General features: G+C 43.1%; 1 protein-coding gene across 3 annotated transcripts in view; it reads right to left on the reverse strand.

Moving 5' to 3' along the window:
* Positions 1-3031, reverse strand: part of RUBCNL (rubicon like autophagy enhancer) — a 39534-nt gene extending 36503 nt beyond the window's left edge. Inside the window, exon 1 of one of the 3 annotated variants that reach the window (XM_032314776.1) lies at positions 2932-3031. The gene's annotated coding sequence lies outside the window, so the exon portion shown is untranslated. The other 2 variants (XM_032314777.1, XM_032314772.1) reach the window with 2 other exon arrangements.
* Between the last annotated feature and the right edge of the window lie 24488 nt (positions 3032-27519).

Genomic DNA, 27519 nt, shown 5'->3' on the forward strand with positions numbered 1-27519 from the left:
TTTTACATACTGGAAGTGAAGACTAGACTTTTAGGAATCATTTCTGCAGTTTGTTACATACTGGAAATGTTTCTCTTTCACAGTTCATATGTTCCAGTGAGAACTACAGCCTCTGTTCAATATTCAATAAGATTATTGGGATTATTTTGTGGATGAGAAAACTGGGGCCCATAGAACGGAAGTAATGTGAACCCCACACAGCAATTCAGCAGCAAACTCAGCCCTAGGACGTGGAACCTGGCTCCAGAGCCCCCAATCTCCCCCTCATGCTGCCTGTACATGTGGGATAAAACACAGTGCAGAAGTTAAGAAAAAAACACCAGGGTCCCAATCAAATGTAATTTTTGTGCCAACCTGAGAAACTCTTTACTTACCAGCTGTTTGACCTTGGATAAGGCATTTAACCTCTCTGTGCTTCAGTTTCTTTAAGGACTGTTGTGAGAACTAAATGAATTCTCAATCCAGCACACAATATTCAACACCATTTTAGAAAAACTTCCAGTTCAGTTCACCACAGCACAACTAAGGAGACCTAGTTTTATTACCCCACTTCGTAAATGAGTCACCTCTCAACTACTTTTAATTAAAACAAAAAAACCACTCAGAGAGCTTGGTGACCTTGACAAGCTTACCTTATTTATCTTTTTAGAAAAGATATATACAATAAGACACACAGGCATTAGTATTGCTCACGTTTATAATGGCTAGAAGATTGGACATGCTTATTTAAAAGGAATTGCTTAAATTCTAACGGTAACACAACCAACCCTGTGACCCTTTTCCTTTCCATATCAGAAATATGGATCTAAATTTAGTAACAAGGGAAACTATTTAAATTTGGCAATGCTATTATGTGTGTGCCCCAGAGGGGTGGAGAAAACCTGCCGGCAAGCAACTGTACTCTTTTCTCTAGCTCTTTACTTATCTTCCTCTAAAGATCATTTGAATTGAAATGCTGATTTTTGCATATTTATCCTTGGCCCTGACAGAGTCTTCCCGCATCAGAAAACAAGAACTCCAACTTCAGAAAGCGAAGGTTTTCAGAGTTAAATGTTCTCACGAAGAACATGGCAAATCAAACCTAACCCTCCCCCCACCTCCCACTGGTGGTCACTACCAACTTTCCTCAACTTTCTTAGCATTTCCCTCAGGCCCTAAAGAGGAGGAAGGCAAAGTTCCTGTCCCCTGATGTCACACTGTGATGCGCAGTGTCAGGTAGTCGTATGGGAAGAAGAACTGCCACAGCACACCGAGAAACAGACGCATCCCGACATTTTGGGCAGGTAAGCAGGAAAATGCCCGCACTTCCAGGACGTGCTGCCTTAAGTCCCCTCCAAATGAGGTTCTGCTGGCGGCCAGGAGGGAGGTGTGGGGAGCAATGCGGTGATAACCGTCATTTACAGAAACCACTCTACATACTTCTCAAAACACTCCCCTCCCTCGTTACAAGTCATCCAATGTGGTAGGGCAGGGATTATCTCCCCACTTCGCACACAAGCAAACAGATTCCATGAGGTTTCTTGACTTGACAAAACCTCACTGCTATTCGGCCTGAGGACGGAGTATAGGAAACTTGAATTTGCTGACCCTCAGTCCTCTGAACTTTCCCACCCCATCTGCAATTCGAACATCCTTCCAAGTTCCACGGCAATCACGAAGTAAGCACAGTTCTGGAATATGCCCCTTCCTGCTAGTCTTAATTTCCATTAAGGACGAACAACCCTTCTTCCGAAGGTTCTCCACGTTCTCCAAGCTGACAGCATCAGTAGTCGCAGGAGATGGGGGTAGCAAACCTCACCGCGCAGCGACAGGCAGGCTGGAGGGGGGTGGGGGTGAAACGCAGCAATTCCGCTTTCCCCGCTGCAATCTCAGCAGGTGAACTTGACACGGGCGCTCCACCACCCAGTATGCCGCGCTCTCCCGCTCTCACCTAGCTCGGGGAAGTAGCAAAAAGTTTGGCTTTTACCACCAGATATCCCTAGGTTTGGGTGTGTTGGGGAGGAGCTCCTCCGCGGGCCTTCGCTGTCTGCGCGCTTTTGGGGAACCGAGAAAAGCCAAGGCGCTGGGAACACTGAGCCTGGGTCCACGCAGGGTGCAGGCTCTGCACCGCCAAGCGGTAAAGTGCCTGAAGGTCTCGCTCCCGAGCCTTCCGGATCCAAGCCCAGCTCAGGGTCCCTCCCTTTTGTAAGTCAGTTCTATAAAAAAAAATCCGCCACCCCCCGCAGAGGAGCCCCTTCCTACGTTTCCCCCAGGGGCCTCTGCACTACCCCGCCCGGGCAGGGTCCCCCGACTCGCGCAAAGCCTCGCCCGAGCCCCTCGCGCCACCTCACCTCTCCAGCAGCCTCGCCCCGCCGGCGTGCCCCTGCCTCGGGCTCCCCTCGTACCCCCACCGCTCCGACAGCCTCCCCCCGCCGGCGTGCCCCCACCCCAGGCTCCCGTTACGCCCCCCGACCCGGGCCGCCGCCTCACCCCAGCTCGCCAGGTGAGCGCGGCGCGTGGGCTCCCAGCTCGCGCGGATCGGCGTTGCCAGGTCAGCGCGCGCCGCCGCGACGGAAAGAGGGCGCGCGGAGGGGGAAGCGGCGCCCTGACGCTGCCACGCCACCACCACCCCACCCCCAGCCAAAATCTCGGGCTCCCGCCGCAATCCGAGAAGGCCCCCGGGGGAAGCCAAGCGCCGCTCCCGAGGCTGCGGCTTGCTGGGAGACGCGAAGGACGCGAGCCGGAACGAGCTGGGGCCCCCGCACTGCTCCAGCCCCCGCGCCCGAGTCCCCGGCGCCCACCTCCGAGCCCTGGGGGACCGCGGGCTGGGACAGCCGGGAGCAGCCGGGCTCCCCTCTCCCCGGGGTCCTCGCCGAAATCAGGCCCTGCCTTCGCTGGGGGACCAGACGCAGCCGCGCTGTCGGGGGCTGAAACACGGAGGAAAACGCAGACCAGGAGGACGACGAATTCCGGGCCCCAGACGCCCCAAGCGGCGGTTTTTGCATCGGTGCAACTGCCTGAAACGGGGAACGGTCCTCCTGAGTCACTGGGATTTGTCTGCATAGAACTCTGCGCGCCCCCGCGGGGGCCTAAAACTTAACCCGAGCGTGACCTCAGCGGGCTGCTCCACGGCGAGCCCCACTCCGAGGACTTCACTGGAATTCGTCCCACCCCATCCTCACCTTGTATTCTTGAGGCGAGGGTTTGCTGTTCCATCACAGCTAGGCTGCGGGGGTCGAATCCAGATCCAGGTGGATGCTGGGGAAAAGCTGCCAACCAAAACAGAAAGTTTTCCACCATTAGAAACCGAAGCCTTGACTTAGTTTCCTAGGGCAGAGTGCACGCCGTCCCTTCGCCCCCAGGGAGCTTGGACGCACTCCAGCGGCGCCCCAGTCTCTCTTGGGGAAGGAATCTCAGAGTTGCCTATCCCCATAACAACAGGTAGATAAGTTTGTCTGGGATTACTTAAAAGAATCCCTTCTGCGGGGATAAAACCAACGGCATCGTCCCCGCCTTAGTTGCTTGGCTTTGTCCTGTGTCACTTCTAGGTTGTGGAACCAGGTCACAGGTGTGTTGGCCTTTATGTGCTGGAAGGTTCTCTGGAACACCCTCTCCCTGGCACAGCCTAGATGGAGTGGCTAAGGGACAGCTCCAGGCAGTCTCTGCTCTCTCAGAAGACAGTGGGATCCAGTATCAAAGCCGGTTGATAAACTAGCTGTCAACCATCCCACCTTGGGTGACGTGACCACTGCCTGTTTGGAGACCAGAGTTGTTTGGACCTGAAAGGACTGTGCATTTGGGGGGTTCTGTCTCAGGAATTCAGATAGGCTGAAGGCAGACTGGGAAGGGCTTACATTAAACTGGAAGGAAGAAAGGAAGGAAGGTGGGGGAAGGGAGCTGGAAGGACGGAGGGTTGTGAATGAGTGCAGCTCTCCTATGTACCAGATACTTTTCCAAATTATTTTGAGTTATCCTATCAACATTCCTGCAAATAGCAAATCATCTGCTTCCATTTCACAAAGGAGAAATCTGTGTCCTAAAGAGGTTAAGTTACTTGCCCAAGGTCACACAGCCAGTAAAGCACAGTCAGACTTTAAAGATCAGTGTCTCAGGGCGCCTGGGTGGCTCAGTGGGTTAAAGCCTCTGCCTTCCGCTCAGGTCCTCATCTCAGGGTGCTGGGATCGAGCTCCACATCGGGCTCTCTGCTCAGCAGGAGCCTGCTTCCTCTTCTCTCTCTGCCTGCTTCTCTGCCTACTTGTGATCTCTGTCTGTTGAATAAATAAATAAAATCTTTGAAAAAAAATAAAGACCAGGGTCTCTAACACCAAACCCTGTGTCCATTTTCCACTATGTTACTAGCAAGACGCAAAAAATAATGAAATCAAGGGGCAAAGCAAAAGCTTTCCCAGGAGTATATAAAAAAGGAGAGGGATCAAGAGGAAGAGGAGAGAAAGAATGTTATGCAAAGTAAATCAGTCAGTCTACTGGTCAAGAAAAAGTCAAAATACAAAAAGCAAACTGTACTAAGTGGTAACCTGGACAAGTCGAAGACAAGAAAAGCGTTGTTGTAATGGCACTAGAGGAATTTAGACCAAGATGGTAAGATTTGGTCAGTTCCCTTTGAAGTCACTTTAACATCATCTTCACCAACAGGTGAATAGGCTGGCCTACGGCTTGTTACGCGGATATCCTATAAACTTGTACATACACATTCACCAGTCACAGATAAGGAGGCGCATCTCCTGGAAGAGTGTCTCTACAATTTAGAAAGAAAGCTCAAGGACAGATTTCTTTTCAAATAAGAAACACTCATTGGAAACCTACTGTCCCCTCTAGGATTAGAATTCTGGAAGTAGAATTTCCCAAGTATTAAATGCTGAGGATGGGCTTTCCAAGACTGCCTAGCCAATTGTTCAATTCTGAAAAAGTTACTGATAAGTACTAGCTGAAAACCACTCTGGAAAAGCAGAGGCTGGTTTTCTTTTTCATGGGAACGTCATCTTCCAGGTCACAGGATGCTCCACTCCCCAGGGCCCAAGGGCAGTGACAGCCTCAGGAACAACTCACCACATCAGCTGGTCAGGATTGTTCCCAGTACGCACTAGTCACACACAAGGCTCCATTGTGGCCAAGACAGCCTCATAGGAGACTAGAGGCCTGGCAGCTGCCTGCCCCAACCCAGCCAGACCTCACAAGAGCATCAAATCTACTGTTTCAACTACTGGTAGGTTTACAATTCAGTGCCATTAATTCTGTTTGCAATAATGTGCAACCATCACCACTATCCACGATTTGTGCCACGAGTGAGGATGCGCCCCTGTTTTTCAGCCCAGCTAACAAGTCAACAAAGGAGAAACCAGTCTCTGGGCAAAAACAGGAGGGAAACAAGATGAGGGGCATAATCAGCTCCGGAGAGGAGCTTAGTGATACCACGACGACGGACATTCAGGGAAGGAAGGATGATCCCGCAGTGGCAGGGAAGTCAACACATGCAACAGGTAGTAAAAGACCCAAGGTAAGCTGCATCTGGCTTCTCTCACTTTCTTTTCCTCCCTTCTGTCTGTCAGAAACATCCGCTATCCACAAGAGGACAAATTCGTATGATGACACGTACATGAGGAACCTAAACAGACAAATTCTTCGAGACCGAAAATAAAATAGAGGGGACTAGGGACTGGAGGAGGAGAAGTGGGGAATTAGTGTTTGATGGGTGCACTTCCTGTTTGGGATGAGAAGAAAGTTCTGGAGATGGATAGTGGTGATGGTTGCACATATTTGCAGATGGACTTAATGGCCCTGAAGTGTATACCTACAAGTAGTTGAAACAGCAAACTTTATGCTCTCTATATTTTACCATAATAAACTATATATGTATGTGTGCATGCATGTAAATATATATTGAAAATATATACATTATAATGTTATATATGTGTAATGTGTATTCTAAGTATAATATGTGTTATAGTAAAATACATATTATATATAAGTATATATATTACATATATGTATTTAAGATCTATTATCATGATGTAATACTTCTTTGGAGTAAAAGCCCAAGTGAAAGCAATGTGCTAAGAGATGGCTTCTGCCCATGGAAACTCACTTATTTTTTTAAATTGACTTATAATGTATTATTTGCTTCAGGTATACAGGTCTGTGGTTCATTAGTCTTACACAATTCACAGCACTCACCATAGCACCCTCCCCAATGTCCATAACCCAACCACCCTATCCCTCCCTCCCACTCCCCAGCAACCCTGAGTTTGTTTCCGGAGATTGAGTCTCGTATAGTTTGTCTCTCTCTCTGGTTTCATCTTGTTTCATTTTCCCTCTCTTTCCCTATGATCCTCTGTCTTGTTTCTCCAGTTCCTCATATCAGTGAGATCATATGTTAACTGTCTTTCTCTGATTGACTTATTTCACTTAGCATAATACCCTCTAGTTCCATTCATATTGTTGCAAATGGCAAGATTTCAGGTTTTTTGATGACTGCATAATATTCTGTTGTATTACATACTATATCTTCTTTATCCATTCATCTATTGAAGGACATGTAGGTTCTTTCCGTAGTTTGGCTATTGTGGACATTGCTGCTATAAACATTCGGGTGCATGTGCCTCTTCGGATCACTACATTTGTACCTTTAGGGTAAATATTCAGTAGTGCAATTTCTGGGTCATAGGATAGCTCTATTTTCTACTTTTTGAGGAACTTCCATGCTGTTTTCCAGAATGGCTGCACCAGCTTGCATTCCCACCAACAGTGTGGGAGGGTTCCCCTTTCTCCGCATCCTTGCCAACACCTGTCATTTCCTGACTTGTTACTTTTAGCCATTCTGACTGGGGTGAGGTGGTTTCTCACTGTGGTTTTGATATGTATTTCCCCGATGCTTGGTGATGTTGAGCACTTTTTCATGTGTCTCTGTTGGCCATTTGGATGTCTTCTTGCAGAAACATCGATTCATGTCTTCTGCCTGTTTTGTCTCACCTCATTTTGCTTTCCTTTAGGGGTGCCAGGGCCTACCTTTGGAGTTGTTTCCACTCCTCCTTGAGACGGAAGAGCAATCCTGCCAATTTACTACTTGCTTCTGCTGGTGGAAGGTAGCTTGGGGTCTGCGGAGGGCATATTCAGAAATGCCACCTCCTGCAAGAGGCTCCTTACCTTTCAGAGAGAAAGGAAGCTGACACAGGTTTAAAAAAAAAAAAAAACTAAACTAAATTTAACCAAGTACATTTAAAGATCTAATTTACTTGATTCAATGATTCACGAATCAGGCAGCAGCCTCTCCTGCAAACAGAAGGGAGTTCTGAGTCTGGATGAAATTGGAAGGTTTTTAAAGGCAGAACAGCATGGGACAAGGAAGTCAAAGACAAAGGAAGGCTTATTTGCAGCAAGATCACTTTCCTCTGGGAAGAAGGCTGGGACTTCTCATGTAGACTAACCTCACTAGCCCCGCTCAGTTCCTTCCAGATTGACCAGTTGAAGGACACCTTCCCAGGCAGAGCCGAAACCATAATGAAGTCTTGGTTCATTTTCTTCCTCTTGTGGGAGCAAGTGATTCCATTTCAGTCCTGTTCTTCCTTTTGTAACAAGTAAAAGGACTGTGGACTTGGGGGACAATGTTGTTGTTTCCAGTCAACCAGGAATACCAGACACACAACCTCACTGCCTCAGGCACACCCTGACCCCCAGCCTGTTCTAGTGGAAATGACAAGATGAAATGCATGTGATCTTGGCTGGACAGATAATCAGTAAATTTTGTCCCTTGTCCCCCTCCTCCTCTCCCCAGTACACAGTTCTCACTTCTTCTCTGAAGATGGCCTTAGCTGGGCCAGTAGAACCAGAAGGTTCACCTGTCCTGTGGTCTATTTTCACAAGAAACATGGTATACAAAAAAACTTGGGATCTCACATGAATGCAATGGTACACAGCAATCTGCTGTTAGAGCTAAAAAATATTTTTTATTAACATATAATGTATTATTTGTTTCAGGAGTACAGGTCTGTGAATCATCAGGCTTACATAATTCACAGCACTCACCATAGCACATACATCTCCAATGTCCATAACCCAGCCACCCTATCGCTCCCTCCAACCCCCCAGCAACCCTCAGTTTGTTTCCTGGGATTAAGAGTCTCTTATAGTTTGTCTCCGTCCTGATCCCATCTTGTTTCACTTTTTCCATCCCTACTCCCCATGATCCCCACCTTGCCTCTCAAATTGCTTGTATCAGACAGATCATATGATAAGTGTCTTTCTCTGACTGACTTATTTCACTTAACATAATACCCTCTAGTTCCATCCACATCATTGTATATGGCAAGATTTGGGGGGTTTGATGGCTGCATAGTATTCCATTGTGTGTGTGTGTGTGTGTGTGTGCGTGTGTGTGTGTATACATATATATATACCACATCTTCTTTATCCATTCTTCTGTTGATGGACATCTAGGTTCTTCCCATAGTTTGGCTCCTGTGGACATTGCCACTATAAACATTTGGGTGCATGTGCCCCTTTGGATCGCTACATTTGTATCTTCAGGGTAAATACCCAGTAGTGCGATTGCTGGGTCATAGGGTAGATCGATTTTCAACTCTTTGAGGAACCTCCATACTGTTTCCAGACTGGCTGCACCAGCTTGCATTCCCACCAACAGTGTAGGAGGGTTCCCCTTTTTCCGCATCCTCGCCAACATCTGTCATTTCCTGACTTGTAAATTTTAGCCATTCTGATTGGTGTGAGGTGGTATCTCACTGTGGTTTTGATGTGTATTTCCCTTCTGCTGAGTGATGCTGAGCACTTACTCATGTGTCTGTTAGCCATCTGGATGTCTTCTTTACAGAAATGTCTGTTCATGTCTTCTGCCCATTTCTTGATTGGATTATTTGTTCTTTGGGTGTTGAGTTTGATAAGTTCTTTATAGATTTTGGATACTAGCCCTTTATCTGATATGTCATTTGCAAATAGCTTCTCCCATTCTGTCAGTTTTCTTTTTGTTTTGTTGACTGTTTCCTTTGCTGCACAAAAGTTTTTGATCTTTATAAGTCCCAATAGTTCATTTTTGTCCTTGTGTCCCTTGCCTTTGGCAATGTATCTAGGAAGAAGTTGCTGCAGCTAAGGTCAAAGAAGTTGCTGCCTGTGTTCTCCTCAAGGATTTTGATGGATTCCTGTCTCACACAGAGGTATTTCATCCATTTTGAGTTTATTTTTACGTGTGGTATGAGGAAATGGCCCAGTTTCATTCTTCTGGATGTGGCTGTTCAATTTTCCCAACACTATTTCTTGAAGAGACTGTCTTTTTTCCATCGGACATTCTTTCCTGCTTTGTCGAAGGTTAGTTAACCATAGAGTTGAGGGTCAATTTCTGGGCTATCTATTCTGTTTCATTGATCTATGTGTCTATTTTTATGCCAGTATCATACTGTCTTGATGAGGACAGCTTTGTAATATAGCTCGAAGTCTGGAATGTGATGCCTCCAACTTTAGTTTTCTTTCTCAACATTTCTCTGACTATTCGGTGTCTTTTCTGGTTCCATATAAAGTTTAGGATTATTTGTTCCATTTCTTTGAAAAAAATTGGTGGTATTTTGATAGGGATTGCACTAAATGTGTAGATTGATTTAGGTGGCATAGACGTTTTCACAATATTTGTTCTTCCAATCCATGAGCATGGAAAGTTTTTCCATTTCTTTGTGTCTTCCTCCATTTCTTTCATGAATACTTTATAGTTTTCTGAGCACAGATTCTTTGTCTCTTTGGTTAGGTTTATTGCTAGGTATCTTATGGTTTTGGGTGCAGGTGTAAATGGGATCGATTCCTTAATTTCTTTCTTCTGTCTTGCTGGTGGTGTATAGAAATGCAACTGATTTCTGTGCATTGATTTTATATCCTGACACTTCATTGAATTCCTGTATGAGTTCTAGCAGTTTTGGCATGGAGTCTTTTGGGTTTTCCACATGAAGTACCATATCATCTGCAAAAAGTGAGAGTTTGACTTCTTTGCCAATTCAGATGCTTTCTATTTCTTTTTGTTGTCTGATTGCTGAAGATAGGACTTCTAGTATTATGTTGAATAGCAGTGGTGATAGTGGACATCCCTGCCACGTTGCTGACCTTAAGGGAAAAGCTCTCAGTTTTTCCCCATTGAGAATGATATTAGCTGTGGGTTTTTCATAAATGGTTTTATGATAATGAGGAACATACCCTCCATCCCTACACTGTGAAGAGTTTTGATGAAGAAAGGATGCTGTACTTTGTCAAATACTTTTTCAGCATCTATTTAGAGTATCCTATGGTTCTTGTTCTTTCTTTTATTAATGTATTGTATCACATTGATTGATTTATGGATGTTGACCCAACCTTGCACCCAGGAATAAATCCCACTTGGTCGTGGTGAATATCCTTTTAATGTACTGTTGGGTCCTATTCACTAGTATTTTGGTGAGAATTTTTGCATCCATGTTCATGAAGGATATTGGTCTGAAATTTTCCTTTTTGATGGGGTCTTTATCTAGTTTGGGGATCAAGGTAATGCTGGCCTCATAAAATGAGTTTGGAAGTTTTCCTTCCATTTCTGTTTTTTTGGAACAGTTTCAGGAGAGTAGGTATTAATTCTTCTGTAAATGTTTGGTAGAATTCCCCCTGGGAAACCGTCTGGCCCTGGGCTCTTGTTTTCTGGGAGCTTTTTGATGACTGCTTCAATCTCCTTACCGGTTATGGGTCTGTACAGGTTTTCTATTTCTTTCTGGTTCAATGTTGGTTGTTTATATGTCTCTAGGAATACATCCATTTCTTCCAGATTGTCAAATTTTCTGGTAAAGTTGCTCATAATATGTTCTTATAATTGTTTGTATTTCTTTGGTGTTGGTTGTGATCCCTCCTCTTTCATTCATGATTTTATTTATTTGGGTCCTTTCTCTTTTCTTTTAGATAAGTCTGGCCAGGGGTTTATCAATTTTATTAATTCTTTCAAAGAACCAGCTCCTAGTTTCGTTGATTTGTTCTACTGTTTTTTTGGTTTCTATTTCATTGATTTCTGCTCTGATCTTTATGATTTCTCTTCTCCTGCTGGGTTTAGGCTTTCTTTGCTCTTCTTTCTCTAGCTCCTTTAGGTGTAGTGTTAGGTTGTGTACTTGAGACCTTTCTTATTTCTTGAGAAAGTCTTGATCACTATATCCTTTCCTCCGAGGACTGCCTTTGCTCTGTCCCAAAGATTTTGAACAGTTGTGCTTTCATTGTCATTTGTTTCCTTGAATTTTTTCAATTCTTCTTTAATTTCCTGGTTGACCCATTCATTCTTTAGCCTCCATGTATTTGAGTTCTTTCCAACTCTCCTCTTGTGACTGAGTTCTAGTTTCAATGCATTGTGGTCTGAAAAAAATGCCAGGAATGATCCCAATATTTTGGTACCAGTTAAGACCTGATTTATGACCCAGGATGTTATCTATTCTGCAGAATGTTCCATGTACTAGAGAGGAATATGTATTCTGTTGCTTTGGGATAGGATGTCCTGAATATATCTGTGTCCATCTGGTCCAGTGTGTCATTTAAAGCCTTTATTTCCTTGTCAATCTTTTGCTCAGATAATCCATCCATTTCAGTGGGGGGGGGGGTGTAAAAGACCCCTACTGTTATTTATTATTATAGATGTGTTTCTTTGATTTTGTTATTAACTGGTTTATATAATTGACTGTTCCCATGTTAGGGCATAGATATTTAAAATCGCTAGATCTTCTTATTGGACAGACCCTTTAATTATGGTATAGTCATCTCTTATTAAAGGCTTTGGCTTAAAACCTAGTTTATCTGATATAAGGATTGCCACTGCAGCTTCCATCTGATGTCCATTTAGCATGGTAAATTGTTTTCCACCCCCTCACTTTAAATATGGAGGTGTCTTTGGGTCTAAAATGAGTTTCTTGCCAACAGCATATCAATGGGTCTTGTTTTCTCATCCATCTGATACCCTGTATCCTTTGACTGGGGCATTTAGCCCATTTACATTCAGGGTAGCTATTGGAAGATATGACTCCAGTGCCATTGTATTGCCTGTAAGGTGATTGTTACTGTATATTGTCTCTATTCCTTTCTGGTCTGTTTATTTAGGCTCTCTCTTTGCTTAGAGGACCCCTTCAATATTTCCTATAAGTCTGGTTTGATGTTTACAAATTCTTTAAGTTTTTGTTTGTCCTGGAAGCTTTTTATCTCTCCTATTTTCAATGACAGCCTAGCTGAATATAGTATTCTTGGCTGCATATTTTTCTCGTTTAGTGCTCTGAATATATCATGCCAGTCCTTTCTGGCCTGCCAGGTCTCTGTGGATAGGTCTGTTGCCAATCTAATATTTCTACCATTGTATGTTACATACTTCTTGTCCTGAGATGCTTTTAGGATTTTCCCTTTGTCTCTGAGACTTGTAAGTTTTACTATTAGATGAGGGGGGATGGACCTATTTTTATTGATTAAGAGGGGTTTTCTTCGTGCCTCCTGGATTTTGATGCTTGTTCCCTTTGCCAAACTAATGAATTTGCTATAATTTGCTCCAATATACCTTCTGCCCCTCTCTCTCTTTCTTCTTCTTCTTCTGGGATCCCAATTAGTGTAATATTGTTTTATCTTATGGTATTACTTATCTCTCGAATTCTCCCCTCGTGGTCCAGTAGTTTTTTGTCTCTCTGTTGCTCAGCTTTATACTCCATCATTTGTTCTTCTATATCACTAATTCTCTCTTCTACCACATTATCCTAGCAATCATAGCCTCCATTTTTTATTGCCTATCATTAATAGCCTTTTTTATTTCAACTTTGTTAGATTTTGTTCTTTTATTTCTCCAAAAAGGGATTCTCTAGTATCTTCCATGCTTTTTTAAATTTTTGAGCCCAGTTAGCACCTTGATAATCATCATTCTGAAATTTAGTTCTGACATATTACTGATGTCTGTATTAATTAGGTCCCTAGCTATCAGTACTGCCTCCTGTTCTTTTTTTTTTTTTTTTTTTTGAGGTGAGTTTTTCCACCCTGTCATTTTATCCAGATAAGAACAGATGAATGAGAGAACGAAATACTAAAAGGGTAGCAACAACCCCAGAAAAATATACACTAACCAAATCAGAAAAGAGCTGAAACCAGGGGGAGAAAAAGGGTGAAAAAATAATGTATATATATATATTTTAAACTGGTGAATAGAACAGAGGCACACACTTGATTTGGGATATATTTTGGTCTGTTAAAAGAAGCTACCTCCCAAAATTTTAAAGAAAGAAAAACTTATATATATACACAAAAATAAGGGTAAACACAATGAATTGATGGAATATGATTGTAAAGATGAAAATTTAAAAAGATTCTAAAAAAGGAATTAATAAGATAAGAAGTTGGTTGGAAAAAGAAAAAAAAAAAGAGGAAAGAATGTGATCAGGCTGAAGCCTAGAAAAAAGCCATGTGCTAGATTTCAGGCATATTTTGATCTATTAGAAGAAACTGTATCCCAAAATTTTAAAGGAAAAAACCCCTATATGTATACAAAAAATAAGGTTAAATACAATGAAGGGATAGAATATGACTATAGCAATGACAATTTTAAAAATATTTTTTAAAAGACATTGATAAAATAGTTTAAAAAGGTTAAAATAGGAAAGAGGGAAAGTTTAAAAATAGAATTAAAAAATAAAATTTAAAAAATTTCACTTTGAAAGACTAAAGAATCATGGGGAAAAAGCCATGAATTCTGTGTTGCTTTCCCCTAGCACTGGAGTTCTGCAGTTCTCATTAATTGATCTTTGTCTTGGCTGATGTTCTTCCTGCACTTCTGGGGGAGAGGCCTGTTGCAGTGATTCTCAAATGTTTTTGTGGGAGGCAGAATTGCACTGCCCTAGCTCGGGGCCTGGCTAAATAATCTGCTTGGGTTCGTTCTCAGGAGCTTTTGTTCCCTGAACGCTTTCCATAGAGCTCTGGAGGATGGAAATGAAAATGGCAGCCTCCTAATCTCCGGCCCTGTAGGAGCCGAGAGCCCAGGGCCCCACTCCTCAATGTGCCCTCAGAGAAAAACAGTCAATCCCTCCCCTCTCCCTGGTTTCCAGCCATGCTCCATGCTCACCTGGTCTGTGACCGAGCATTTCTATCCCTGGCACACAGCCCCCTTTGGAGTCTCCAAACCCATCCGATTCCTGCAGCCTGCTCCTGTGCCGTTCCTTCCAGAGGAGGAAGGTGAGTCTCCCTGGATCTGCTACTTGTGGGGTCCCTGATGGAAGAGTAGTGGCCGACTGTGCCTTAGATCTCGGTCGTTTAAAGTAACTCCAAGCTGAGAGCCCACTGCTCAGCTCTGTCTCTATAGTCAGCTTCCCCACTCTGATACCAGGGGGCTCTGACACACTCAGACACCCCAGGTCTTTCTGTGACCCCATGGGTCCTGAGACCACACTGTCCCTTCAAGGGCTCCCCCCACCCTTAGCCTCTGGAACAATGTCCCTCAGTGGAGCAGACTTCTAAAAGTTCCGATTTTGTGCTCTGCAGCTCTCTCACTTGCCGGGAGCCAGCCCTTACTCCCGTGGTCTCTCTTTACGTACATCACCTTGGATTCTCTTCTCCACACATTCTACCTTCTGGAAAGTGGTTGATTTTCTGTTCCTAGAATTGCTGCATTTCTTCTCTTTGATCTCTTGTTGAGATTGTAGGTGTTCAGAATGGTTTGATAACTATCTAGCTGAACTCCTGGGACCTGATGATATTTCGATCTCCTACTCTTCCGCCATCTTGCTCCTCCCCCTCTAGAACAAAAATATTAAGTTGTTTATAATCTGTCTTGCACTCTAGACTGTGGACCCAGGAGGACCTTTGTCCATTCTGAACTTCCTCCCCCACAATCTCCTTGCACGGGCCTGGTCCTGTGCTGCACATGTTTCTGGTCTTCCATGTATTTTTTTAACTGCTCGTGTAGCTTGTGGGGTGTGATTTGAATGCCACCCCACAGAAGAGAAAGACATCAGGCTAAGATTATCTCGTGTTTGGGAACACTTGAAGCTTCCGACATTTGGTTTCTTAGTCGACATTTAAAGTGTTCTCTATGGTGATCTGAACCCAATTTACAGTCTCTTCTCTTACTCGTGCCTCAATTACCCTAAGACCCTCAATGGTCACCAATTGCTCTGGGAACATCCTTCATATTTTCCTACTTTTATACCCCAAGCCATCTACCACAACTTATATTTTTCACATTGACTTCTCAGCACTGACCTGATACTTTTGTGTTTCTTGCGTGACATTTCATTAGCCTTTCTGGTAGCCTTCTAGCCATGTTTAGACAATTCCTAACATCATTACCACATGGAGTGCTTGATAAAGAAAGGCTGAAACACCTAGATTAAATCCTGTGTGGCTGGTAGAAATATTTCTCTATAACTTGGATACCAAAAAATGTTACCTTGTTTTTCTAAAATTTTTTCTAAATCAAATTAAGTTGACTCTGTATCCCTACTTGAAAAAGTAGCAAGAAAAATCTGCCGTGTGCTGGAGAGCCTCATCCGTACCTTAGAGTTTTTCAAGAGCTCAGGTACCTAGGTAACATCTGAGGAAAGATTTCTGGTTTCTTCCATCAAGGTCACTGCAGAGATTCTCATTTTTGAAAACTATGGATTTGAACAGTCCCATCACTGTATGTCAAGTGTGGGTATGAAGGTCCTTCGCCAAGCTCTTAGGGATTCAGTCACTCAGCATTCAAATGCTGCCCCTTCAGAGAGTCTGTGCCTCTCTCACAGACCTTCTTTGCCCTTCCCATTTAAAACTAATACACTCTTCTCTTTGAAGAAGTCACTTCCCACTCAAACACCCTCTGCCTCTCTGCTTGCCATAACACACCATCACAATTAAGTTAAACACAAAAATCTCCTAATTCCACCCTGAGGTACTTAAAGGCCTACTGACCTCCTTCAGGGAGATGGGAGAACAGTGGTCTTGGTCATTTGGATTTTTCCACAAAGCATGAAGAATAAAACAAGTGCATTTTCCAAGAAATTATCACGAATAACAAAATACAAATAAAATCCTCAATCAATTATTTTGCCACATTAAGTTACAATCTTTTAATGTGCCAGTAACGTGAATACCAACCAGCAGCCATTAAGCCATTCAACTTGATTTGATGCTCTAATTTCATGCCCTTCATGCTGGCTTCTATTTAAAAGTAGATTTTCTGTATCAATTTGCCTACAGGCAAGGAAGATGCTAACCAGACAACATGGGCATTCCCACCTACTTGATTCCCCCAAAGTTAAATTTGTCATAGTAAATAGTAATAAATGATCATTCCTCCTTACATAGTAATCTCCAGTGAATTTGATCACTAATTTTAATATTAAATCAACTCCAGCAAGTTGTAAAAGGGAGAGCAATTGTCCCTCAAAGACATCCACATCCTTATCCCCAGAACCTTTTATGTCATGTTACATGGCATCAGGGGAATGTAGGTTGCTGAGAGAATTGAGGTTGCTGATCAACTGACTTGGAGATGAGATTATCCCGAACCATTCACATGTCCCAGTGTAATCACAAGGGTGCTTATAAGGAAACAAGGGAGGCAGCAGAGTCCAAGTAATGCAACAGGACAGAGATCCAGCCAGCCATTTTTGGCTTTGAAGATGAGAACAGGACAGGAGCCAAAGAATGAAGGCAGTCTCTAGAAGCTGGAAGAGACAAGGAAATAGATTCTTCTGTAGAGCCTCCAGAAGGAACACAGCTCTTCTGACACCTTTTTACTCCGTGAGACCCATTTTAGGCTTTTGACCTCCAGAACTGCATGATAATAAATTTGTGTTGTTTTAAGTTACAGACCCCAAGAGACTGAGTGATTTTGGTTGCACTGATGAAATGCAGTTTTTGGAGCAACAAGGCAGTAAACCAAGTGGTTTCCTGGATTCCACTGGAAATATCTTAATTTTTTCTCTCTAATTATTAAAGTGCTTTGAACATAATAGAAGCTCTTAAAAATACCTGCTGAATAAATAAATTTTGACAAAATACAGAGTCTGTGAGCCATGATTGGTGTATCTTGGATTGCCTGGAACTTTAAGGATAACCATCTCTCTCTCTTTTTCTAGCTAGTTGTGAATGAATGCCTCTGCTATCAAGAAATTGGTAGTTAAATTATACCAACTTGAAGTAACAGAGAAATTTGTGAAGATAATACCTGGTTCTCTCTTCTGCTTCCAGAGAAAATGTAGATTCTATTTAAAAATCAACATCAGTCTTAGCAGACAGTAGTGACTTCCCTCACAAAAGGAAGCTTCATTTCTACTCTGCGATGTGAGGAAGCTCTTCAGGCTGGCTGGTGAGAGAGCCTGAGACATTCTTGTCAACACAGCTGACACCCCTATCTCGTACAACATGCAACACTAGGCCTGTTTGCAGAAGGAGAGACAAGTAGAGTGTTTCAACGAATCATTACAACAGTTGGTCTACTGAAAAGGGCTCCCAAGAGTCCTGTTGGAGTTGGAGCTTCTGTCAGAGAATCAAACCCAGTGTAAACAAAAAGATCCCTTGAACAATATCATTAGTTGAAAGTTGCTGACTTAAGAGTCCTCCCGGGGAGGCCTCTGCTTCTTGAATTCAGCCACGAACAGAGCTGATGCAATGACCTAGCCATATGCACATTCACTGGGCTCCTCTTGGCCATGGGTCCTCTTTTCTTATGGTCATTGTTCCTAACTCGTGCTGTATTTCTTTGGCTTTAAGACAGTCCTGTTTCAATGAGCAGAAATAGTGCAACCCAAAGAAGAAAAGGAAAGCCTAGGAGTTTCCTGTCGCTGCTCTAGGTTGATCTTGGCAGGGAACACAAGAGGGAAGAGTGAGGGGAGGAGGCTGGAGGTGAGAGTCTAAAGCCACATTAAGGTGTTAGAGCCTTGGCCTGAGGGCTGGGGAGCTATTACAGGGTTCTGAACAATGGGACATGATCAGGTTGGGAACCTTGGGGATGTTTGCATTTCCCTTCCTTGCTGATATTAATGTCTTAACTTGTCCAACTTTCATGTGCATGGGAATCCCCTTGAGTGCTGGAAAATGGCAGAGTCTAACCCAGTAGTTCTCAGGCTGAGCCCCAGATGCTACAACAAGCTCTAAGGTGCTACAAGGACTGCTGAGCTGCAGACAACACTTTGAGTAGCAAAGCTGAACAGAATCACTTGTAAGCATCCACCATGGAGTTTTTATCAGAGCCTGGAAGAAGGCAAGGGAGCGGCTGGAGGGCGTACATCAAGCTCTTTTCCATCTTCAAATAGCTCTGTGTTTTCCTGGGGCGATGTAATAGCCCAAGCAGAGAACAATGTGACAACATTCTTCATCATTCTTTCTGAGCCCTTTGCTTGTTCTGGACCATTACTCCCATTACTCAGACTCGCTGCACTTTCAGCTCAGAACTCCCTGTCTCGTCCTGCTCTCCGTGTGCACTTATTTACAAAGAAGCTTTGAAGTTCCTTTTTCCCAATGTCTTGAGCAGGACTGACCTCTCCATTTCTCGAGGTCAACATCAAGCCAAGAACATTTGCTTCTTCAAAAAGGACCATCGTGCCTTGGTTTGGATGATTTAGAGATATGAAGGAAAGTTGCAGAGAAATAAATTGGGTCCATTTAAATTGATATTGCAGAGAGAAACACAGGAGTTGTCAAGCCTTTGTTTCATCAATATAGCATAGCTACATGCCACTGCATAGTATAAGTGACATGATAAGTGTAAAGTCCTGAGCATAAAGTCCAGTACACAGGAAGCATCCAATGTATGGCTTTATAATTTACTCTATTACGCTGCATTAAACTTACTTCTCTTCCTTCCAACCTCAGAAAGACAGTATAATGCACTAGCTAATGCTCAAGACTTTCATTGACTGATAGATCAATAGAACAGAAGAGAGTCTGAACAGACTCAGATGCACATGGCCACTTGGCCCCTTGATTGGCAACAAAGCAACCACTGAAGTTTAGTGGGAGAAAGATGACCCTTTCGTGTCACTGGTGCTTGGACAGTTTGATACCATGTGGCATATAGCTAAACCTGGACCTTTACTTCACACAATACACAGAATTAACTTGAGAAGGATCACAGACTTTAAGGTGAACAGACCTTAAGGTAGAACAGTAGAAATCCTACTTTAAGACACACATAAGAGAATACCTTTGTGATTTAGAGGTTAATTAAGATTACTTAATCACGACATAGGAAGCACTAACCATAAAAGATAAAACTGGTATTTGAAGTAATATACTCAATAATACCTACAACTTAGTCGTGCCTTTTATATTATAATATAAATAAATAAACTACAGTTTATAAATAAATAGAAACTACAGTTTCTATTTATTTGAGATTTACAATGTATCGTGAATGACAACTCAACCCCATCCAAATACTCACACACAAAGCCTTAAATTTCACATTCATTTTGCGGAGACATTTGCAATTGCAAAATACCAGTCCTTTCCCAATTAATGATTTCTAAGCAAGAACAAAAAGAGAGGCCTCAGTCGCACTTCTAGAATCCCACTAAAAAGCAGCCCAGAAAGAAAACTGAGTATTGGTGCAGAGCTCCTGATGAATCCGTGGGCATCATTTTGGGTCATGTGACCCTCCCACCCACACGAGTGATCATCTCTTTCGCAAACTGTTTGTTTTGTTTTTTTTAAAGATTATTTATGTATTTATTTGAGAGAGGACTGTGCGAGAGAGAGAGAGAGAGAGAGAGAGAGCGCGCGCGCAGGCGCACATGCATGCACAGGCATCCACATGGGCGGGGTGGTGGGCAGAGGGAGAGGGAGAAGCAGACTCCCCGCTGAGCAGGGAGCCCATCACAGGTCTTGATCCCAGGCCCCCAGGGATGATGATCTGAACGAAGGCAAACGCTTAAAGGACTGAGCCACCCAGGCGCCCCTCAAACGTTTTTAAGCAAGCAATTCATAGTCAAACTTGAGAACAAGCTTACTGACATTAAAGGTTTATAGAGCCAGGAAAGTCTTTGAATAAAATGGAGAACATCATTTGTGCATTTGCCCATGGGATTATACTGTTAGAAAAGAGGATGATAAGGTAGAGAATTTCTGAAAGCCCCGGACACCAGGATTCTTAGTTTACATATTACTTGAACTGTTTTTTTCCAAGCTACCAATTTATGTAACACATTTAGTTCATCGACTTTTCTTCTTTCTAGCATCTAATCCATTTTGATTTCTTTCCCAGGTCTTTTCATTGTTTTTGGTTCCCTCCTTAATTTTTTCCAGTTAACAGTAGAACAAGCTGAAACAGGGCTGGTAGATAAAGCCAGTCTCTCTTCCTCAGCCCGCAGCCTTCCCTCCGCTTAGTTTCCTGAAACGCCCTGTGTTTAGTGCCATCTGCAGGCTCCTGTCTCTTTGCCACTTACCAGCTGCATGCCTTGAGCCAGATGCCTCTTCAGGCTTAGTTCCCTTCTTTATGAGTAACACGCAGGGCTTGTGACACGCAGCACACAGGATAGACATCCAGGTCTCAGCATGGGGTCTGGCATGGAGAAGGTCCCTACTGGTGTGATGATCATAGCTCTCTTGGGCAGTGGAACTGAGTTCTGATTTTGCCTTACACTCCTATTCTTTAGGGACCATCCCCCAAGCACTTCACGTTCAATCAGATTCTTCCTGACGCCCAGCATCTAACTTCCGAGGTTTCCAAACTAGCCTATGTCCCATCATGGAAACAGGGAGAAGGAGGCACCCCCATAGTAGACTGAGATTCGGGAGTGAAGACATGGGATCTTCTTTATGCCAGCCTTTTACTGGTTATCATAAATGAAAAAGTACCTTGCTGAAATGTGTCTCTTTGGTATGGGTATGTATCTCTTAGAGATAGGCTAGGAATTAATGGGGACTAACGTTTGTACTCTGTCAAGGAAACAAAACAATAGATAGTGTCAATGTTGAGTATATGACATCGGGCAAGATATTTAAGCTCTCTAAGCTTCAGTGTGCTTAACTGTAAAGTGTGCTGCATGATAAGAGTATCTACTTCAATAGAGTGATTATGAAGATTAAAATAGGCAATTTGAAGGGAGTTGAGGGAAATTGGAAGGGGAGGTGAACCATGAGGGATTATGGACTCTGAAAAACAATCTGAGAGGTTTGAAGGGGTGGGGAGTGGGAGGTTGGGGGAACCAGGTAGTGGGTATTAGAGAGGGCATGGATTGCATGGAGCACTGGGTGTGTTGCAAAAACAATTAATACTATTATGCTGAAAATAAAAAATAGGCTATTTGATGTTTAATACAACTTATATAATAAATACTTAGATTATTACTTATTACTAGTGCTCATAATCTCATTATAGCTTTTTTCCATATCTGTAAAAAAGGATAATAACACCTATTACATAGGTTTTTATGAAGATTAAAGGAGATAATCTTTTAGAGTTCCTAAGGCTGATTTCAACCTGGGAGCAGGTTTCCCCACATGCAGCACCAAGAAATTCTAGGACACCATCGGGGGATCCAAGAATTTCACTAGGTTCTGATACTATCTGCCCGGAGATAGCATCACATTCCACAGGTTAAGGGCTCAGTCCCACAAGACGGCCCAGCCCCTCTCTCCCCAACTTCACGTGCCAATCTCAAGCCCGAGGCTGTTCCCTATGCTTCTGATCAGCTGCTTACAGGCTGGAGGATCCAAAGACGTCTTCCTTAGGTTGGATTAACGTGCTAGAGCAGCTCACAGAACTCAGGGAAACGCTTACTTATGTTTACCCTTTGTGAAAGGATAGGATAAGGCTACAGATGAACAGTCAGAGGAACAGATGCACACAGTGATTGTCCTGCACAAAGGAGCTCAGTCCTCATGGAGTCCGGGGGCTGGTTTGGTAGCCCGAGGAAGCATTCTGGTTTCCCAAGTGTAGGAAATATCTGAAAAAGACCAAAAAACTGCCCAATTTGAGGTTTTAATGGAGCCTTCATTACATAATCATAATTGACTAAGTCATTGGCCACTGGCTCATTTAACCTCCCGCCCCTCTCCCCTCTCTGACTCTGAGGTCCGGGGTGGGACTAAAAGTTCCAAACCTTTCATCCCATGGCTGGTCATCCTGGCAACCAGGCCCCCCACCCTTGGGTGGGTCCAGTAGTCACCTTCATTAATAGCAACACTCCCATTTCACGTTTATGGCTCAGAAGCATTTTCAGGAATTATAGATGAAGAACAAATATATCTAAGAAATCGATTTAGCCATCGGAATGACCAAAATTTGTATTTCTCAGAAACCACTGTATTATAGATAATATGTAAATATTTAAGAATATTTGTGGTACATTTCTAGATACATTATAGGAACCTAATAAATGTTAGTTTTTTCAAACAAACTTCGGTTAGTTGGTTGTTGCACCAGGGCTACACAACACACACACACACACACACACACACACACACACACACACACAAGTGCGCGCGCACACACGCACAATTTTCCCTGGTTCTCATTGATACTATTGAAGCAGGAGAAAATCTATACATTGTTTCATGAACATGTACACTGCTTAAAGGCTCAGGTCCCATCCTACAGATTTGTATGGTCACACTTATTAGATAGATTTAAAATGAGTGTTCTTTTTAATGTATCCTTTTCCTTGAATAACATTCTACTTGGTGGGGGGAGAGGGACAGATGTTACTTATCCTGTATCCATTTTTTTGTTCTAATCCAAGTGGAAATTATAAACGACCTAATCTGTTTAAAACACAAAGATTCCTTTATAGTGTTGTTCTCTCCCCTCATTATTGCCATCAAAAGCCTGTTGCTTGCCATGTAAATTCTCATAAAGCCAACCGGTCCTTATCGTGATCTATTGGCTCTCAGGGCATTTCCTTTTCTGTGAATCAGAGATGATTCTTTTTTATAGACTTTCATATTTAGATTTATGAGTAACGTGGTAATGAGTCCCAATAAATGTCTTTTTTTTTTTAAACAAAGAGGCATTTGTTCAAGCAGCTAAATATGCAATTACTCAATACATTTCCCCCTCTTCTGCCTACTTTTTGCAATGAAACTGTGCACTATGTCATTGACATAAAGCAAGAGAGTATAAGGGATGTGTTTATTTGACCTTGGGCAAGATACATCTGGTCACTAAGCCTTAGTCGGCTCATCTTTAAAGTGTACATGATAAGACTATACTTCAAATACAGCAATTATGAAAATTAAATAGACAATATGAATATTTAGTGCCATCCTGGCTTTGCTTTAAATAGCTGATTATTTTTTATTTATTTATTTTTAAGATTTATTTATTTATTTTGGGGGGAGGGCAGGGCAGAGGGAGAAGGAGAGAGAGAATCCAGAATCAGATTCACAGTTGAGCATGGAACCAGGGCTCCCTGCACGGTTCCATCCCACAGCCTTGAGATTATAACCTGAGCCAAAATCAAGAGTCGGCAGCTTAACCAAATGAGCTCCCCAGGTGCCCCCAAACTGATTATCTTTTAAAGATATCTAGGTCATAAGAAAGAAAGTCTTCCTATTTGCCCATATAGTGCCACATATTTCCCCATTTCCAGAGCTGGTCATTCTTTTGCATGGGTCCGGGTTGAGCTGAAGTCAAGCCTAGGCTGATCAGGTCTGTGCAGTTCCTTGTCTAAACCCACAGTGTGTGTGCAAGTCAAAGTCAGGGCCAGAACGGTGGCCTCTAGACTTCCTAGGAAGAATCCTTGCAACCCCAGCCTTTCACCATTAGAGAGGGTATTGAATAGAATTGTAAGCAAATGAGTGTCTTCAGATACTCTCAAGCACCAGTGCCCTCTGGGCAATGATGGCACTGTTGACCCACTAAAGGAAGAGGACCTTGAGCTGCTTCGGCAGTTATCAGGACCTGGTGTTTACAGATAGCACTGCTGACTTGGGATAGCATGTGGCCAAGCAATTAAAGTAAGCAGTTTGCAAAATGATCGAGTTTATCTTCTTCACCTTATCTACATTTATTTTAATCGTGTTTGAGAATGTTCCAGAAAACATAATGGACACTTTGGGAGTTACAATTCTTCAAAGTGTTCAAAATGTGAGGCTTTTTATCTGATTGTCAATAAAAATACATTTATTGTAGGATAGTTAGAATGGAAGAATCCTCTAAATTTCTAAGTCATACATAATCCTATAACTTATAGACAACCACTTTTAATATTTTGCTGTTTTCCTTTGTCTTTTTGCATACATATGTACATATATGTTATATATGTAGGTTATATATATATATTTACATATATATATATATATATAATATGTACACACATATATTACAAAATAGAAAAACCCCTTGTATATACAGCATGGCCCAGATTTAAAAAATAATATAATAGCATCAACATTTCTACAATTCATGAAAGAGCTTTCAAAAACCCTGATTTTGAGTGTTTGTGTAATCACATACCACATAACTGATCCATGATTTATTTAACCAAAGATCTCTGCTTCAGATGATAAAATTATCATCCCACTGCTGGGTTCCCTTTTATGGAAGGGAAGGAAATGCCTCTCGGGTACTGCCTAACATATATTATCTTCCTGGGGAAACAATTCGCTTCTTTAATACAAAGGGTATTACAAGCTGTATTTGTACTGTCAGACACCAGAGAATACATTGGCGGTTTAGGTTCCTCCTGTGGCAGACATACGAGAAACGACAGCAAATAAGAACCTCGAATCTTTTTTCACTTTGCCTGAAGTAGGTCATGTGGTCGCTGACATGTTTGATGAAGATAAACACTTGGTACATTACCTTGATTCCTGTATTTAGTTGTTCCCTCCCATATTCCCAGAGGATCCTAAAGAAGGGAAAGCCTGTTTATGAGTGAATTATTCCTCCCTCAAGAAACTCAACTCTTACCGTATGTTGCTATTCCCCTTGGCCCTGCTGAGCTGGAGACAAACGAATTCTGATTTGAGAAGAGATCTGTATTTACAGCTGTATGAAAGGGATATTCAAACTAATTTAAATGTAAACTCCTTCCATAAAGTTTTAAAAATTAATTTCAGAGGTAGAATTCGTGATTCATCAGTTGCATAGAATACCCAGTGCTCATCACATCACGTGCCCTCCTGAATGCCCGTCACCCCATCTCCCCACTGCTCCCTCCCCTCCCACAACCCCCGATTTGTTCCCTATAGTTAAGTCTCTTATGGTTTGCCTCCCTCTCTATATTTGTCTTATTTTATTTTTTTCTTCCCTTCCCTTATGTTCTCCCACACATTTTTTTTTCTTTGTTACTATTTTTTTTTTAATTTTTTATTTCCAGCATAACAGTATTCATTATTTTTGCACCACACCCCGTGCTCCATGCAATCCGTGCCCTCTATAATACCCACCACCTGGTACCCCAACCTCCCACCCCCCGTCCCTTCAAAACCCTCAGATTGTTTTTCAGAGTCCATAGTCTCTCATGGTTCACCTTCCCTTCCAATTTCCCCCAACTCCCTTCTCCACTCTAAGTCCCCATGTCCTCCATGCTATTTGTTATGCTCCACAAATAAGTGAAACCATATGATAATTGACTCTCTCTGCTTGACTTATTTCACTCAGCATAATCTCTTCCAGTCCCGTCCATGTTGCTACAAAAGTTGGGTATTCATCCTTTCTGATGGAGGCATAATACTCTATCCCCAGGGGTACAGGTCTGTGAATCACCAGGTTTACACACTTCACAGCACTCACCAAAGCACATACCCTCCCCAATGTCCATAATCCCACCCCCTTCTCCCAAACCCCCTCCCCCCAGCAACCCTCAGTTTGTTTTGTGAGATTAAAAGTCACTTATGGTTTGTCTCCCTCCCAATCCCATCTTGTTTCATTTATTCTTCTCCTACCCACTTAATGATCTCCCACACATTTTAAACATTTCTAGCTCTTTTATTTCCAAAGGTGAGATGTCATTTGGTTTTCTTCCATCAAAAATGTCTTTCTGGCATCGCATAGGTTTGCCCTGCCCCAGCCACACCCTCTGGCCTGTGCCACTCCCTCATTCCTTGACACCCCTGCTGTGAGCTCTGCCCGGTTCTCTGAAGATGGGATCACAAGAGATCTGCTCACTGCTGGTTTGTGTTGCTGGATCACTGAGTGTGATGGTCAAGAAAGAGTTCTTGAGATGTTGTAGGGTGCAACTTAGTAAATTTGTTCTAGTGGCACGGGGACAGGATCCCGTGCTAGAGCTGCACCTTGACTCTGTGAAGCTGGTGGCTTTATGCTTCGTGCTCAAGGGAGAGCGGACATGCAGGGAGTATGAGATCATAAATGTCTTCTTCAAATTCCTACTTGTAAAATGACTTTTACAAGATTTTTCTGGTGCTTATCGCGCAGTTTGATATTAACCACAAATGAGACATACAGGCAGTCATGAGACCCTTTAAGAATGTAGCAACCAGGATGTATTTGATCCTTATCAGAACTGTGCAGGCTATAGGCCAGCCTTCTGGGCTAAAGGGGGACCTTTTTCTGCTTCTTTCCCCCACCTCATCAGGATCCATGTTACTGATGAAGCTGTTGATGGCAAGAATCATGGACTATAAACCACCACCCACAGCAAACATCTCAATATCCTTATCCAATGCACTTGGAAGGAACCATGTCCCAAGCCGTAGTACATGCTGGAGTAGGACGTTGGGGGAGGAGGATGTGTATGGACTGGGTTTTAAGGAGGGCAAATGGAAATAAAGCGAAGTTCTATTTGGGGGAGGGACAGGAAGGAGGCAGAAGGGGGTGGGGAGGACATCTAATCACTGTGTTACAGGATTGCGAGGTTCTTGTCTCACAGAGTCGAACAATGAATCTTGAGGACACAAAACGGTGAAGTGAGGTGGAAGTTTATTAAGTGAAGGTGAGAACAGAAAGGAAAGGGAAAAAGCTCTCTAGAGTGAGAGGGGTCCAAAGAGATTGCCTCTGAGGGCTCCTAGGGGCAGTGTTTTCTGGATAACTGACTGGGAAGCTTGTGGCCTTGAGCTGCGTGTGTCTTAGTTTGTTCCCTTATCTCTCGTTCCGCTCTGTCTCAGCGTCTCCACCGGCCCGGAACAGTCTGAGAGCCAAGCCAGGGACCTCCTATCTCTCCCGCCTGGAACGTGACTCCTTCCCCTCTTGTGGGACAGGATCTGTGGGCAGGAAGAGCTATACTGGGATTGCGAGCAGTGACTATACTTTTTAAATACTGGGAGTTAGGGATCTCGCAAGTCTCTACGGAATCCGGAAACAAGGCTCTCAGGACCTTGAGGGGCTAGCTGTGGCCAAGATAAGGTTACTTTCAAATGTGAAGGCACAGAGGCAGCCACGAGTTCCTCCAGGAAGGTCACGCTCTGCATGTTCAGGTATTCGTGAGCTGCAAGATGTTAGGAAATTTTCATTTAAGCTACATTTCTTTTGCCTTTGTTTCCCACATCGACTTTGTGCCAGGGTTTTTCTTTCTCTGATATGATGATAGTTAACGAGGAGACGACAAAAGAGAAGCACCCCGCAAGCCCGTGTGGGGTATGTGCCTGGCTTGCACAGGTAAAATTAGTTTCAAAATTGCACACCCT

Source organism: Mustela erminea, chromosome 15 (assembly GCF_009829155.1).
Source record: "Mustela erminea isolate mMusErm1 chromosome 15, mMusErm1.Pri, whole genome shotgun sequence".
Classification (NCBI taxonomy): Eukaryota; Metazoa; Chordata; class Mammalia; order Carnivora; family Mustelidae; genus Mustela; species Mustela erminea.